At 44.7% G+C, this 14,628-nt stretch overlaps 1 long non-coding RNA gene across 1 annotated transcript; it reads left to right on the top strand.

The window, feature by feature from the left end:
* The first annotated feature begins 5,846 nt into the window (after positions 1–5,846).
* Positions 5,847–12,155, top strand: LOC125946013 (uncharacterized). The gene is made up of 3 exons (XR_007467316.1): positions 5,847–5,950; positions 11,135–11,294; positions 12,043–12,155. It is a non-coding gene; the product is annotated as an uncharacterized LOC125946013 (long non-coding RNA).
* The last annotated feature ends 2,473 nt before the right edge of the window (positions 12,156–14,628 follow it).

Genomic DNA, 14,628 nt, shown 5'->3' with positions numbered 1-14,628 from the left:
AAGAAAATTTTTTCCTGGAGGAAGAAAAATTTCTTCCTCCATGAAGGAAGTTTTTATTGCGATAGCAATTACATGGACACTTCAAGCAGATTTCTGCCGTCGTCGGCGTGAGGTTCCGTATAAAGTCGAAGGGCGATAAAATCTTGCAACCGGGCGCAAGAGGAACTGGCGACGCAATCTCCCACGCGAAAGGAGCAAAGCGGGAAGGAAGCGCGGAAGGGAGGGGGGGAGGGGGGTGGAGGCGGCTTCTACTCTGCCAACAAATGCGCTCATGTACTTTGCGCTTTGCGCTTGGTTCTTTATTATGTTTGCGCCGGTACGGGCTGCCGGTTTTGTCGCGCACACCGTATCTTGCAAGCGACCTCCAAACGGCTCTACCCTTTGTATGCTGTGCATTCGGCCGCTCAGTTTTCCCTTGAAGTGATAAACCGCACGAACCTTCGCTCGCTCGCTGCGGCAGCTGCGCTTGCTGCCAGCGTTTTGACAGTGGCTGTCAGCGGTCATCGAGTGTGATCTATTCATGTGTGCTTGTGCGCGCGCTGACACCACGCTTGTTAATTCAGTTAGTAAGTGAATGTATCCAACTTTATGCAGCCGATAAAGCTACTATCCCTACTCCGAATAGCTCTCTGCTAATTCGCTATCGCCATTGATGCTTCGCCTTTCGGGCGAAACTGCGACATTTTTTTCCCGTTCTTCCATGAAGCGAACGGATTTTTTAAAGGCCCTTTCGATTCGCCTGCACCACTGTGAATCAGTTCGCGCACCAATTCACGAAAAGCGCGGCACACGAAACGAATGCCCAAGTGCAGACCCGGTGCAGGTGTGTGTTTTGTCCGACCAATGTGCACGGCTTGCGTTAAATAGGTCTTGAGCTGCTGGTGTAATCGGCTTCGGAGACGTTATATACCCGCGCTTGCCTAGACACGGCAGATAGCCGTAAGCTGGGTTTTAACGGCGCTTGTGCATGTGTGTTGTGTCGTCAGCTGCGCTGCTGCTTCGCACCTGTACCACTGTGTATTAGAATATAAGGTATGTGTACATTCTAGGACACTGTACCTGCACGACTGCACAAAGTCGGCACCGACAGTAGAAAGGGCGCAGCAAAATCGAGAACCAGCCCTGCACCTTTCCTGTATATTTTGAAACGAAAGGCGGATTTCTCATAGGGTGTTCAAAGGCGCCATTGCTGCACCGCTGAAACGAATGAGCTGTTAATACAAGTGAATAGAGCATGTCAAAGCTACGTTCGATTCACCTACACCACCTGCAAACCGTAGCGAAGCAGCCACTAGTACACTCTACAGCCACGGAAAGCCAGATTGCGGATCGAATTAATACAAGCATTAATATACATTTTTGTAGTTTTTGTCATTCAATGATTCTGGTGCGACCCACGCGACTTGAACGCGCTTCCGGTATGCTTGTTTTTATTGCATATCATCCGCCCTAATTAATGAAATAATAATGTACTTTTGCACTGGCGATTCGAGAGGTGACAAAAAAAAGAGAGCGTCGGTTCCTCGATTTCCTCTCTCTCCTTTCGTCCCGGAATTTGCGCTATCGCCATCGCCATCGACGACAGCCTTGCCTTGTGCGCAACGTGGTAACCTAGGAGACTGAAGTCAACGTGTGCGTGAGTATGCATTTTTAATACGATAGATTTCTTGTCGTGATTGTACCTTATGTGCATTCTCATCTACGGGTCAACGTCGTGTGCGAGTATTTGCGTAGTTAATGGCGCGTGCCAAATATGCAGCGAGCGCACGTGTGGCTAGGCCGATCGGTCGCGTACTACGTGCGCTCGAGATGAGTTCAATCATGCGCGCATGTTATATACTCCGGAATGGCATTGACCAGACCGCTTTTTTGATGCACAGAAAGACGCTGGGCGTAGATTTCATGCACGACTTGCGCGATATAGCTACACTATATATAGATCTTGAATGAGGTCTGTCGGGGATCTATGCGCGTGCTACCCAGCCACAAGCACTTCATCTCCTGCATCGTTTAGGGCAGCGGAGTCTACACGCAACCGTGCCGGCCAGGAAATAAATTAGCCGTTTTCGGGAGAAATTCCGACATCACTGCTGCGGTGGTGCCAAACAAAGCCATGTGGATTCTATGCGAACATTAAAGCACACGAAAAATAATCTAAGAGACTTCTTTAGTGCTCGGCGTGGCCTAATGGCTCCCTGTTCGTCCAGTACGAGTGGTGCGTGTTAGTGCCACAATATGAGATCATGTAACACTTCGCTTCAGCCACGTGTTGTTCACAACTTAGCGTAAACTTTCACCGCCTTCCGCTAGCTTTGCTCTCTATGGGAGACGAGCTTAATTGTACCTCGTGCAAAAGGATACATGCTCTAATGAAACCGCCGACTTCGCATGCTTGCACAGAAAGCTCCAGCCTTATGCAGTGGATCGACCACATGAATCAAACGGCGCATGTAAATAGCGGAGCGCTTGTGGCGCACGTGGATCTTTAGCAAAACCTCTAAAACAGATTCGGTGCATAGAAAAAACTTCTCAATTGCAGCGCGCCCCGTACTAGCCGCGGAGACTAGGCGCAGAATGGCTCCTTATACGCGCGGCGATTCTGATGTCATGCCAGCTTCCTTAGGCAGAAATTATGAGATAATGTGCAGCAGTCAACACGCTTCTCGGCAAGTCATGAGGTGGTTTACGTCAGTAGTAATAGTTCTGCACCTAACTTTTGCACCAATTGCTTATTCGTGACAGTCGCGTTTCCACACATACGATTTTTGTTCTTCGTGAGACCGAAATTTCATTACATATAAAAAATTCATGGGTGTTAAGTTTCGTTAAGCAGCTGGTCAGGGAGGTTTGCCGCATGTTGCCTGCTCCTGGAACATGTGGCAAATCTCCCTGACCAGCTGCTTTCTGCAGCTGCCAGCAGGCAGCGACACAAGTTTATGCTAGTGCTCTCGTTGCAGCAGGTCACATTACCCACAAGTGAAGGCAAGTTTTCACTTTTTTTCTTCTAAAAACACCAGGCAATTAACTGTGGTAAGTGTCATACTCAACGAAGGCGACCCCAAATTGTGATCGTTCTGCAAAATTTGAGCAAGAACAGTGCAGTGATGAGTGCAAAACCTTTTTTCGAACAGGTGCAGCGAAATTATTCAGCACCCTGTAGAAGTTTGACGTACATATCACGGCTAACCTTATGCTCGGCTGTCTTAACTGACTGTTGAACTTGTACCTTGAACTCGTATATAGCAAGTAAATCAAAAGAGTAGTATTGCCATCTCATTCAAACAGTTTAAGTTCAAGATTATGAGTTTATGAGGGCAGTAACTGCAATGTATTGTTGCAGCCCTTTCACTGTCTCATGGCTGTATTAAGTGCTCATATGCTAAATGTACCAATTACTGTACCCCGCTTTCCTTTTGTTTTGACCTAATATTGTGTCGTATTAATACGGTTCTTTTTTCTCGTATTACTGCAACAGCTAACATTGGATAAGTAGGAATGACATTGTGTTGTACCTAATCCTTGTACCTGTGACCACTACCCTCTGTAACAAAAAAAAAAACCCTGATGGTATAGTGTCCCAGCTGTTATGTAACAAGCTTTAAAAATACACAGATAATTTTACATAAATAAAAACCAGTGCATGTTATTCAGAGTCCAGTTGAGAGATGGCCAGTAATTTATTAGCCCTTGGCACCTAATTAGTTATAGCTAACTCTTTTAATTTAGTCATCTATCTGTTAGCGTGTTGATCAGGAAGTTGTATGATATATTAGAGTGAGATGCTTTTAGCAAGGTCCACATCATGTTTTTTTTTCTCTCGTGGAGAGAAGCCTGCAAGTATGAAAACTGACATGCGTCAATGCACCCGTGTGCAAAAGGTTGCTGTGCCATCCAACAGTCTCAGCGGCGAAAGTTAACTGTCCTTTCTGGGGTTTTACGTTCCAAAACCAGTTCCGAGGAGCTGTTGGGGAGCTGTTGGTGCGTTGTGTTAAGAATATTTCTGTTATTGTCAATGACTGGGCCAGCTTGTTTACCCACTAAGACAGTTTCAGGGCCCTGCAGTTCCATGCACATGATCTTTTTCAAATTTCATGGGGTGGGGGGGTTCATTGCCGGAAAAAATAAGCAAACAATGTGTTCCTCGCTGGAAACGGTTTGTTTTGGTGTCTCTTATGATGCTCATCTCCCAAATTAACATCTTGACAATTAGAAAAAATAAAAAGTTGGCTCATTACTTTGCTACTTGGATGACGTGCATCATGAATACTAGCACTTTTTCAACCAAACTCCAAAGAACATGCACTTTGTTTTGTTTGTGTAGACTGAACAGTAATTTACTGATGCAGAAGTACTTTTCTCTTTAGTGTCCCTTTAAGACCACGATGGTCAGGACCAACACAGTTCGTTTGCCTCCCCCCCCCTTTTTTTCTTTAAAGTTTATGTAAGATGCACTCTGTATAGCTGTTGAAAATGTTGCAATTATTGTTGACAAGCACCATTGTTGCACATACAGGAAAGTAATCAAGCCTTTGCTGTTTATTATTATGCATAATTTTCCCCCGCCTAGCTTGCAATGCCTACATCTGTAAAATTAGCAATGGCTTGAATATTAATAGCACTCTTGTCATTTTATGGCTGATATCTTGCAGGTGTAAACCTGCCTTAGAAGGTTGCATAGTTTGGTAAACATATAACTTTAAAAACTGTGCACCAAGAGGCTTGCACCTTTTGGCCGGTTTGAATGTTGCCATCCCAAGTTATACCAAATGCAACCTGCATTTTTGCATTGAAAGGGGTATGTAATAATAAATGATTCATTGTTTATTGAGATTTGCAGGTGCTTGACTGTCTCCGATATGTCATAACATTGACTGTTGGTGGCGGTGGGTGCAACTGAAAACTTGCAAAGAATATAAAAACAATGACAAACTAATTCTTTACTGTCATTCTACAGTTCCTGACTTATGTTAACTTGTACCACTGATACTTTGACGTCATCAAAGCTGTGCCAGCTTGTTCACAATGTCTGCGCAGTTTGCTGTGGGCATTCACAGAGGTCACAAATATCTTATTAATGACATTTGTCCGTTGAATGTAGCCTGCACAGCTTAAAAGGTTGCTTGTCGTTCTAGTGTCTATTATAATGTGTTTTGAATATTTTTACTTTGTTCAAAGGCACTTTGACAAGGCAAAGGGGAGGGCCAAGAAGGCGGAATGCGAGTTGGCTGTGGACACCACGGAGCTGTCGGCTAATTGCTAGTGTTTTTTTTTGTTTTTTTATGCTCATGCTTATGTGAAAGGGGAAGGCAAACTTGGAGCAGGGTTACATTTACAGAGCAGTCGCTCTGCCAACTGGACTGACCAGGAAGCTAGAGGTGACAGCTTCAGCCTAAAGTGGCAAGTCGAAGTGCATGCAACAAACGTTTTTTTCTGGAAAAGCTGCCGGTTTGAGGGGTTGAGTCTTTTAAAAGATGCGACTTATAGACCGGAAAATATGGTACTCCCCATTAGACACACTAGAATCGTTCCACCTCTCCTCCTATTGCAGGAAGCACCCTTGAAAGTCTTTAAGTACCTATGAATTTTTGTCACCGAGACCTGTACAAATCCTGATACTTTGCATTTGCCAGAGTGCTCTGAAACAACCAAAGATGCCATAAATCTACCGCTTCTGCTGTGAAGTAAATATTTTTGTGTTTCAGCGATGCTGCTGCGGGTGCAGCTGGAGGTGCGGCAGCAGAACAGGGACGTCCTGCATGAGCTGCAGCAGCTGAGGCATGAAGTACGGGTCGTGTATGAGAGGCTGGATGAAACTGAGCCTCTCGACAAGACCCGTGCAGTGTCTCAGCCTGGATTGTCGACGGTGCCTCCAGTTCTTCCTCGGCTACCTGCCGACAGTATTGAAGAATTAGAGGCAGCCGTGCGGGATGAGGCTGTGGCTGCCCCCTTGGTTTGTACTGACCTTTTATTTGTAATTATAAGGCTATGTAACATGTGGAAGTTCTGTGCTGTTTCATGAAACATGGTGTGGGTTCTATGTGATCTACTTTGCATCGCACACACTAAAGAGTTCATGGAAATAATTTGTTCCCTGCTGTATAGTTTCTAATGACATATTTGGACTGGACCTTAGTTTCTTTAACATGCATCTAAATCTAAGCGTACACTAGTGTTCTTGCAATGAGACCTCATCGAAATGTGACCCTGACTGCCAGAATCAAATCGTTGAGCTTGAGCTCAGCACCGCAACGCCATAGGCACTGAGCTACCATAGTGGCTTGCTGAATCGGTGATTTCCAACAGCTCTCCGTAGAGATACATTCATGAAGCAGGATAAAATCGTTAAGTTAATAAAAATCTATTGCTGATATAAAATGCAAACTGTGGCAGCTTTCTATAGAAGGACACAATGTAGAGCACTTGTGAATAAATTCGTTTTGTTAGACGAGTTGGCACATCGTGAATGATAAATAGCAGTGCAAACAATTGGGACACAGTACAGGAAAAGGGGTGCAATGATGTTCTGTATATACTGTGTTTACCTCATTTTAATCTACAGTTTTGTTTTCTAAATAATAGAGTTTGAAAATTGCATTGCAGTTGGATATGTAATGAAAACCACATTTGCAGCAAGTCTAGTGTACCTGTTGTCGAATTGCCTCATTGCGCTAACATTTTTTTTCTTGTGCTACAAGCCCATGAAACAAACTCCTAAACTATCCAGTTTCATGCAATGGTTCAAGGCATTTTCTAGAGCACTAGCAATTACTTTAAAAATGTAAAGCCACATAACATGTGGCCCCTGTTACTTTTTATTCCACTACTCTGATTTTTCGGTGCTTTGTTTTATCTACCACTATTCTACATTATGTAAGAGAATTTATGCCCTTCATATTGAATAAGTGAAATACCCTATTTACTTATGTAATGGACACGCTCGCATAATGAACGCACCCGCAACTTTCGTCGTCAAAATTTCAAATTTTTTTCTCCCGTGAAATAAACACACCCTGAACTTGCTGCCGTGAAGTAGGAGAGACACAGTACGATTCGGCGTCCGATATGGCATTCAGTGGGTACGATTGTATCAGACGCAGAATTGTACGTGTCTCTCCTACTTTTATTGCGGTAGCATAATATGGACACTCCAGGTGCATTTTTGAAGTTGGCGCCAATGATCGCGGCTTTATCCCGCGTTGGAGGGAAGAAAGCGGGTAAGAAACGCGCCGTATTTCGTCGTGTGCATGGCGCCGTTGGGAGGGGACGGAGGCGGCACAGCAACTGCACATTGCACGTCCGGGCGTGCCCTACTTGAAAACGATCTGCGTCGGAGGCTGAGTCTAGGTGCGACGGCGGCTTATACTTTTGAGCGTACTCCGTTATCGCCGCTCAATTTACGTTGAAGCGATACATGGCATGAAGGTCACTTCGCTCGCTGTTGCTGCAGCGCTTCCTCACACCAGCATTTCGACAGTGAGTGTCCGCGGTCATCGAGTGTGATTGGATCATGTTTGCCTGTGCGCGCTGACACCATGCCGGTTAAATTACTTTGGAAGTTTATACGGGCGATAGAACTACTATCCTTGCTTTGTATAGCTCTCTGCGCATTTGCTATCGCAATCGATGGTTCGCCTTGCGGACGAAATTGCGGCTTTCTTTAGAGGTGGCCGCGGAAAAACAAATCGTTCAAAATTTTACCCTGCATAATAAACGCACCCCCCCCAACTTGCGCATATTTTCAAGAGAAAAAAAGTGCGTTCATTATGCCGGTAAATACGGTATTGTAATGAGGGTGCCCCATTTTCCATGCCTTAATGACAAGGGTTGGGAAAGTTGGTCAAATTGCGAACAGCTCGAACCATTGCATTGAACATTCATGGCAAAAACAGATGCTGGCCATAGAGAGAACACGGCCCACGAGAAAGGGAAATAGCATTGTTTAATGTTTTTTCACCTTGGTTGCCATCCGTTTTGTTTTTCGACATGCTTTTTCCCACCCAGTTTAAACCCACAATAAATGTAATGCAGACCAAAATAGTGTTGTTGAAGCGGTTATATGTACTGCCTTCCCCATGAAGGCTTGTTCACTGACATAGTCGTTGGCCATGTGCCTGTCGTAGCTAAATGAAATCAATAATAGTCAGTGAACAAGGCTTCTGTGTAGAAGCCGAAACATCCTTTCGACAAGCAAGTCGACGCAAGTGTCAAACCTTCCGATGTCTTACGTGGTTGCCTTCTGTGCCATGATGTTATGAGAGGGAGAAAGCTAAACGAAACCTGGCTGTAGAAAAACTAGTATAAATGAGGTATTTAGTGCACTCTGGGGTTTGCCAGTATATTTCTGGGGTTTTAGAGTCCGGAACCTTTACGTAAAGGGACAGACAACTCCTCGGAACATGAATTGAGAAAACCGCTTGTGCAAAAATGACCTATCCTACTGGTTAAAATAAGCCATGTGTTTCTCATTAAATGTGGATTTATATTTTTAATTCTTCCCCAAAAGTTGCGAAAAATGACCCTTGGCGCCCCACATGGCAAAAACATGAAGATGCATAAGTGGCCTGAAGAAGAGGGAAAACTGGTACAACTTGGTATTGATTCATGGTAAATAAGGAACAGCGCACTGAAAACGTAGACGAAGGGAGACTTGACACACCACAAGTGCTGACTTTCAACTGGAAAACTTATTGAATGGACGAGTTTATGAACACTTGAACTGTGCATGCACTTGCAAGGCAGTGAACAATTCATGACATGCACTCGTGGTTAGATCAGGTGATAGTAAACAAGAATGAATTAAAAGAAACATCACACTGCTCGGCTGTCAACGATTTGCGGGGTCTAAAAAGGAAATTTCTCTTTTTTGGAAGACTATTGTAGGCTGACTAATGCACCTTGGTCCTGCTTTCTGTATTCTATAGGCCTCGCAAATTTCATGAGTCAATTGGTCTGTGTGGCGAAAAAGAATCTCGGTCTGAGAGAATTCTGCAGTGCACCTGAATTGCCAAATGCGAGGTGCAAACAGTGCATTTTGGTGCTCCCTGAGGCGCACGTTTACACACCGCCCTGATTGTCCCACGTACACTCGGCCACAGGTGAGCGGGTTGCTGTACACGATTGCAGTGGCGCAAGGCACACGCATATTTAGTGTGCCTTACAGGGCAGACTTTTTTTGCATTAGCACCTTTCTCCACACATTTTGTAACTGCTGTGCAGATGCACAGCTGTTACAAAATGCACAGATGCACAAATGCACAGATGCACAACAGTTACAAACCCACTTTCTGGCTGAAAAAAAAAATCTATGGCATGCCACGATCCCCCCGCCCCCCCTACCCCTTTTTTTGTTTCAACCTGTGCGAACGCTAGTGGTTATAGCATGTTTCAATTCTTGCACGAACTTTCCACAAGACAGAATGCTATTGGCGTCTTAAGAAAAGCTTGTGCGAAGAGTAAAGTTTGGAGAGTAAAGATGCGGCACCAAGAAGCAAGCCGTTAGCCATACATCCACTAGCGTTCGCACAGGTTGAGGGGGGGGGGGATCGTGGCATGGCATAGATTTCTTTTGTTCTTTTCAGCCAGAAAGAAAGTAGGTAGCATCTGCCCTGTAAGGCACACTAACATCTGTGTTTGCCTTGCGCCACTGCAATCGTGTACAGCATCCCCCTCACCTGTGGCCGAGTGTACGTGGGACAATCGGGGCAGTGTGTAAACGTGGGCCTCAGGCAGCACCAAAATGCACTGTTTGCGCCTTACATTTCGCAACGCATTGCCATGACTGCGCGTGCACTGCAGAATTCTCTCGGACCGAGATTCTTTTTCGCCTCACAGACCAATTGACCCATGAAATTTGCGAGGCAAATAGAATACAGAAAGCAGGACCAGGTTGCATTAGTCAGCCTGCAACAGTCTTCCTAGAAGAAATTTCCTTTTTAGACCAGGCAAATCGTTGACAGCGGAGCAGCGCGATGGTTTTTATTTTTGTTAATTCATTATTGTTTAGTATCACCTGATCTAACCACGAGAGCATGTCATAAATTGTTCACTGCCTTCCAGGTGTATGTGCAGTTCAACTGTTCATAAACTCGTTCATTCAATATACTAGTTGAAAGTCCGCACTTGGGGTGTGTCTACGTCTCTCTACGCTTTCAGGACACTGTTCCTTATTTACCATGAATAAGAGGCCTATCACATGGCTTTCTATTATTGTAAGGGGTTCATGGAAATGCAGTCCACATTTTTCTGTTATTTTTTTACCTTACAATATGCTGATAAGCCTTCGTTTGTAGTGAAAGTGGCACTGCCTTTGTTTTTGATGAGTTGGCTTGGTAAGTCTAACGACAGAATAATGATAACTGGGGCCAGCAGCCATGATGTAGGTGTGTATTTGGGGGAAAACGCTGTACAAATGTAATAATATCTGTACGACAATGCAAACTTATTGTACCAGCTTTATATTTTCAAAAGTGGTTGAAAAGGCCAAAATGTAGGCAGTTAACTGCAGTTGCACTGACTCCTGTGAAAGCAGAATTATAGGCTGCTTTCACAATTTGCGAAGCTGCAGGTGCAAACATTGCTGAGGGTTAACTTTTGGTTACCACAAAACTACGTCTTTAAAAACTGGTTGTCAGTCGCTTTAACGCAAAATGTGAAGGTCTGAAAATATTATGTCGGTATGCCTTTAAGCTGTTTTGTGCCACACGTATGTAGATCTGGCTTTCCTGCACTCTAATGTCACATCCCCTAATTATGCATTGGGAATTTGCATGGGAGTAGAATTGGTGCGCTTACAAATGATAGTGAAAGCTTGGAGAGGTAGTTACTATGAAACATAGTTACTGTGCTAAGGGTTATGAAACACAAACATGAAGTTTACAGAACAGACAAGACCTGATGCACTTCGTGTTTGTGTTTCTTCCAGTAACGCTTAGGTGTTGTAGAGCACATTTACAATTAAAGGGCATTGCGTCACAAACCTCTTCCAGCAAAAATGTTTTGCTTTGCACTCAGCTAAAAATTCACTTCACTTGGCAATAAATTAAATTCTGGTAGTATTGGGTAGATTTTTCAACTTGAAAACGTTGCCGCATACAATGCTCATTTCCACATCTCTGGCAATTTTTTACTTTTGCAGCGCAAGCACCTCCTGCAAATAGGAGGGAAGTCACTGCGCGAGGTGGCATCGTATGCCATGAAGGCTGTAATGGCACACTCCGTCCAAGTGCTTTACAGCCTTCATAGCAGGAAGGGGAAGAGGGCATTCATCAATTTGAAGTTATGCCGGATAGTCACAGGTAAAGCTTCCTCAGTCATCCTTTTGCATTGTTGAAGTATTGTGCATACAGCCGAACTCCTCTACAGCGAAATGGCTTGCATAACAAGAGGTTGTCCTTGCCAAAATCGTGTCTTTCATATAAATTGTCAACTTCTACAACGAAGAAATTTGGGCGTCCCTGTCGGCTGATTTTATTTTTTACTATGAAAGCCACATACTCAGTCACCACTGCCCTTGCAGAAATTGCGAAAGTGTGCTCTGCACTAGCACCAATGGCAGCTTAGGTGAATTGCTTGACGAGCATGCCGATGAATTGCATCACACCAGGCAGCTTACACGTTTACCATCAGCGGGTGAGGCAGTTGAATATGTCTCGGTTAGTAAAGACATGGTGTGATCATCACTGATGACGTTAACGCTATGTTAGGGTGGAAAAACAAGAATGTCAACGAAGGCAACAGGGATGAAGATCCTGTAAATGGATCAAGAATTTTCATGGCGGGGAAGGCGATAGCATTTAATTATCCGCAGCATTACTTTGCGTATCCCGCATTTCGCCGCTGAGCATGCTGTGAACCTCGATTCAATAAGGTTGGCTGCGGTTGCAAATTCTGTCGGATAAACTGTGTGCTAAAGACTTAGCAACTTATTTCACCAAGTTTCTTGAAGGTTTTCTTTTGTTGAATGTGTTTGCCTGCTCTATTGTGGGTGATCTTTACGGTGCATGCTGTATGTACTAATTGTGGTCTTTGCATGTTTGTGTGCAGATGTCATCTGTGCGAAAGGGAGGGGGGGGCGACCTGACACAAGCACAGGACTTCATTAAGTGGTTGCCAGGGTCTGTGGACAGCGGTGGTGGCAGGCAAAGGCGTTTCGAAGAAACGTTTGCAGCATAGCAGCCCGATGATGCCTCCCTTCGGGGCAGGAATCATTGCCTGCCCACTGCTGCACTCTCCCTGCCCCACCCTTGCCCTCAGGTTCCTGGCAAGTCCACCGTCGGCCCCTCCTGTGCGGCTGCTGCTGCCCCTGCTCCTTCCCCTGCTGCTGCCCCTGGAGCTGAGCACCCCTACTGATGCCTGCATCAGTTCTAGAATTGTATTGTAAATAGTAATGTAAATAGTATACTAAATAAATTATATTTTCGTTTACGCTTTGCGTCTGTCTGCAGGATGTTTCCTTCCCGCACTTATTTCCATCACGTTTTCTTCGCTACTAATTGTATAGGCGGTAAGCTAGCATACAAGCAACAGGATGGCTGAGTACAGGCTATGCTTGAAACATACTGGATGCAAAATGGCTGAGCACTGGATATTCTTGAAACTCATTGGATACAAAATGGCTAAGCACTGGGTATTCTTGAAACACGTCGGATACAGAATGGCTGAGCACTGGATATTCTTGGAACACGTTGGATACAGAATGGCTGAGCACTCGATGTTCTTGAAACATGTTGGATACAGAATGGCTGAGCACTGGATGTTCTTGAACGACTGGATACAGGATGGCTGTGCACTGGCTCTATGCTTGCACTACATTGGATTCTACAATGGCAAACTGTACGGCCAATCTTGGCTCGAACAGTGGGTGGACCTTGGATCGGGTTGCACTTTGCCATGATGCCAGGATTGGGCCAAAATTCTTACCAATTTCTGCGAGCATTGAACCATGCTTGGCCCAGTGGTGTTGTGCTGCCTGGGTTTGACGTGGTGAGTTCTCGCGGTTTTGTGACGTCGCGTGACAGACAGGCAAAGTGGGCGCAGGCCTAAAGCTTTTGGCCAATAACAGAGGGCTAATGGTGAGAAGGCGTTGAATCAGGAACAATTTTTCTTTTGTTCGGTGCATAATCAGTGTGCACACGTCATATCAGATGGGGAGCTATCGCGGTATTCGTGACGTCGCGTGACGGACAGGCGAAGTCGGGGGTGGCCCGAAAATTTTATGACCAATCGTGGAGGGCTCATTGCAGAATTGTAAAAGAAAAGTTTTGAATAGCTTTACGTTATGCCGCCCCTGCTGTAAATATTTTTAGGAGGTGCGAACGGACATAAGCCCATTGAAACCTGCATAACCCTTTCAGTTATGCAGCAATGTTGACCCAAACCTCGTGAGGAAGTCGTTTAAAATTTGGTGGTTCAAGCTTGGTTCTAATGCCAAGAATCGGTACATCCAATATGTGCATTGCGTGAATATTGTAATACATGCAATACACTGGCAAATATCATTCACGCGCCGAAAAAGCATTATTTTACATTGCCTGATAGCACAATATCGGTCGGCAAGCTTGGAAGCTTGAAACAAAAATGTGAAATGAACTTCTTTTCGCGACTAAGACGAACGCATCCGGTTTGGTGTATATTTGCAAGTATATTGCAATACACGCAATATACTCGCAAATGTCATCATACACGCGCAACGAACCCATTATTTTATATAACTTGGCAACACTACATAGGCCGGAATTCTTCAAAATATATGTGAAATGACTTTGTTTTCCGCGACTTAGACACACGCATCCGGTTTGGTGTACATAATCCTGAAAAACACACCATTATTGGAGCTTTGACGGTCCCGCACGTTTCCGGATATCCTTCGTGCAGATGTTCAGTGCAGAAGGAATAACAACTGTAGCAGCTGATAGTTCTACTCGCCCGACACCCATGTAAAACGTGGATGTTCCATTTGAAGTAGAAATTGAGGGTAGAGAACTTGTGTATTTCAGATCGTGGGCTGGGATTTCAAAGTGCTTGCAGCAAGGAGTAAGCGAAGGTGAGTATTAAATTAGCTAAACGTATGGGCTGTCGCTTACAATTTAACTTGCTTTCCTGTACAGTGTTCTAAGTTTGAGTTATTGGCTCGGGAAATCTGCAAATACAGTCGCATAGTAAATCGTCTGCTTCTTCACGCGTGACATGCGCCTACTATTGCAGTTCCGCACGATATAAGATGAAGCGTTTGTATAAAAAGGCAATACGTTCAAAATACGAGCAATGGAAATTCGCGCCTTTTCAGAATGTCCCATGAACAAGAAATTTTGTGAACTCCTCATTTGATCAAAAACGCGACGAATTCAACCAAAACATGGCACTTTTGCCTTCATGTGGCTGAGATTTAACAGAAAGAGTTCCTCTTCTCGATTACTTTTGTGAATCTGCGGCTTGTTTGTTTCAAATACAAGAAAATCTCGAGGACGCTAAAGCTTCACCTTTAAGAGTGAAACGTGATAGCATTCTAAGATCCCGGACTGCTTGTCATGCTTCCCGGCAACTGCAGCTTACGTAACCGTAACGTTTACTGGGAAACGCTGGCAGCGAACGCTATGCACGAAGGCCATCTTTCTGGTCGAAGCGCGGCTT

This window comes from Dermacentor silvarum, chromosome 5 (genome assembly GCF_013339745.2).
Source record: "Dermacentor silvarum isolate Dsil-2018 chromosome 5, BIME_Dsil_1.4, whole genome shotgun sequence".
Classification (NCBI taxonomy): Eukaryota; Metazoa; Arthropoda; class Arachnida; order Ixodida; family Ixodidae; genus Dermacentor; species Dermacentor silvarum.
The sequence above is the reverse complement of the archived record's forward strand: the minus strand, read 5'-3'. Positions and strand labels throughout refer to the sequence as shown.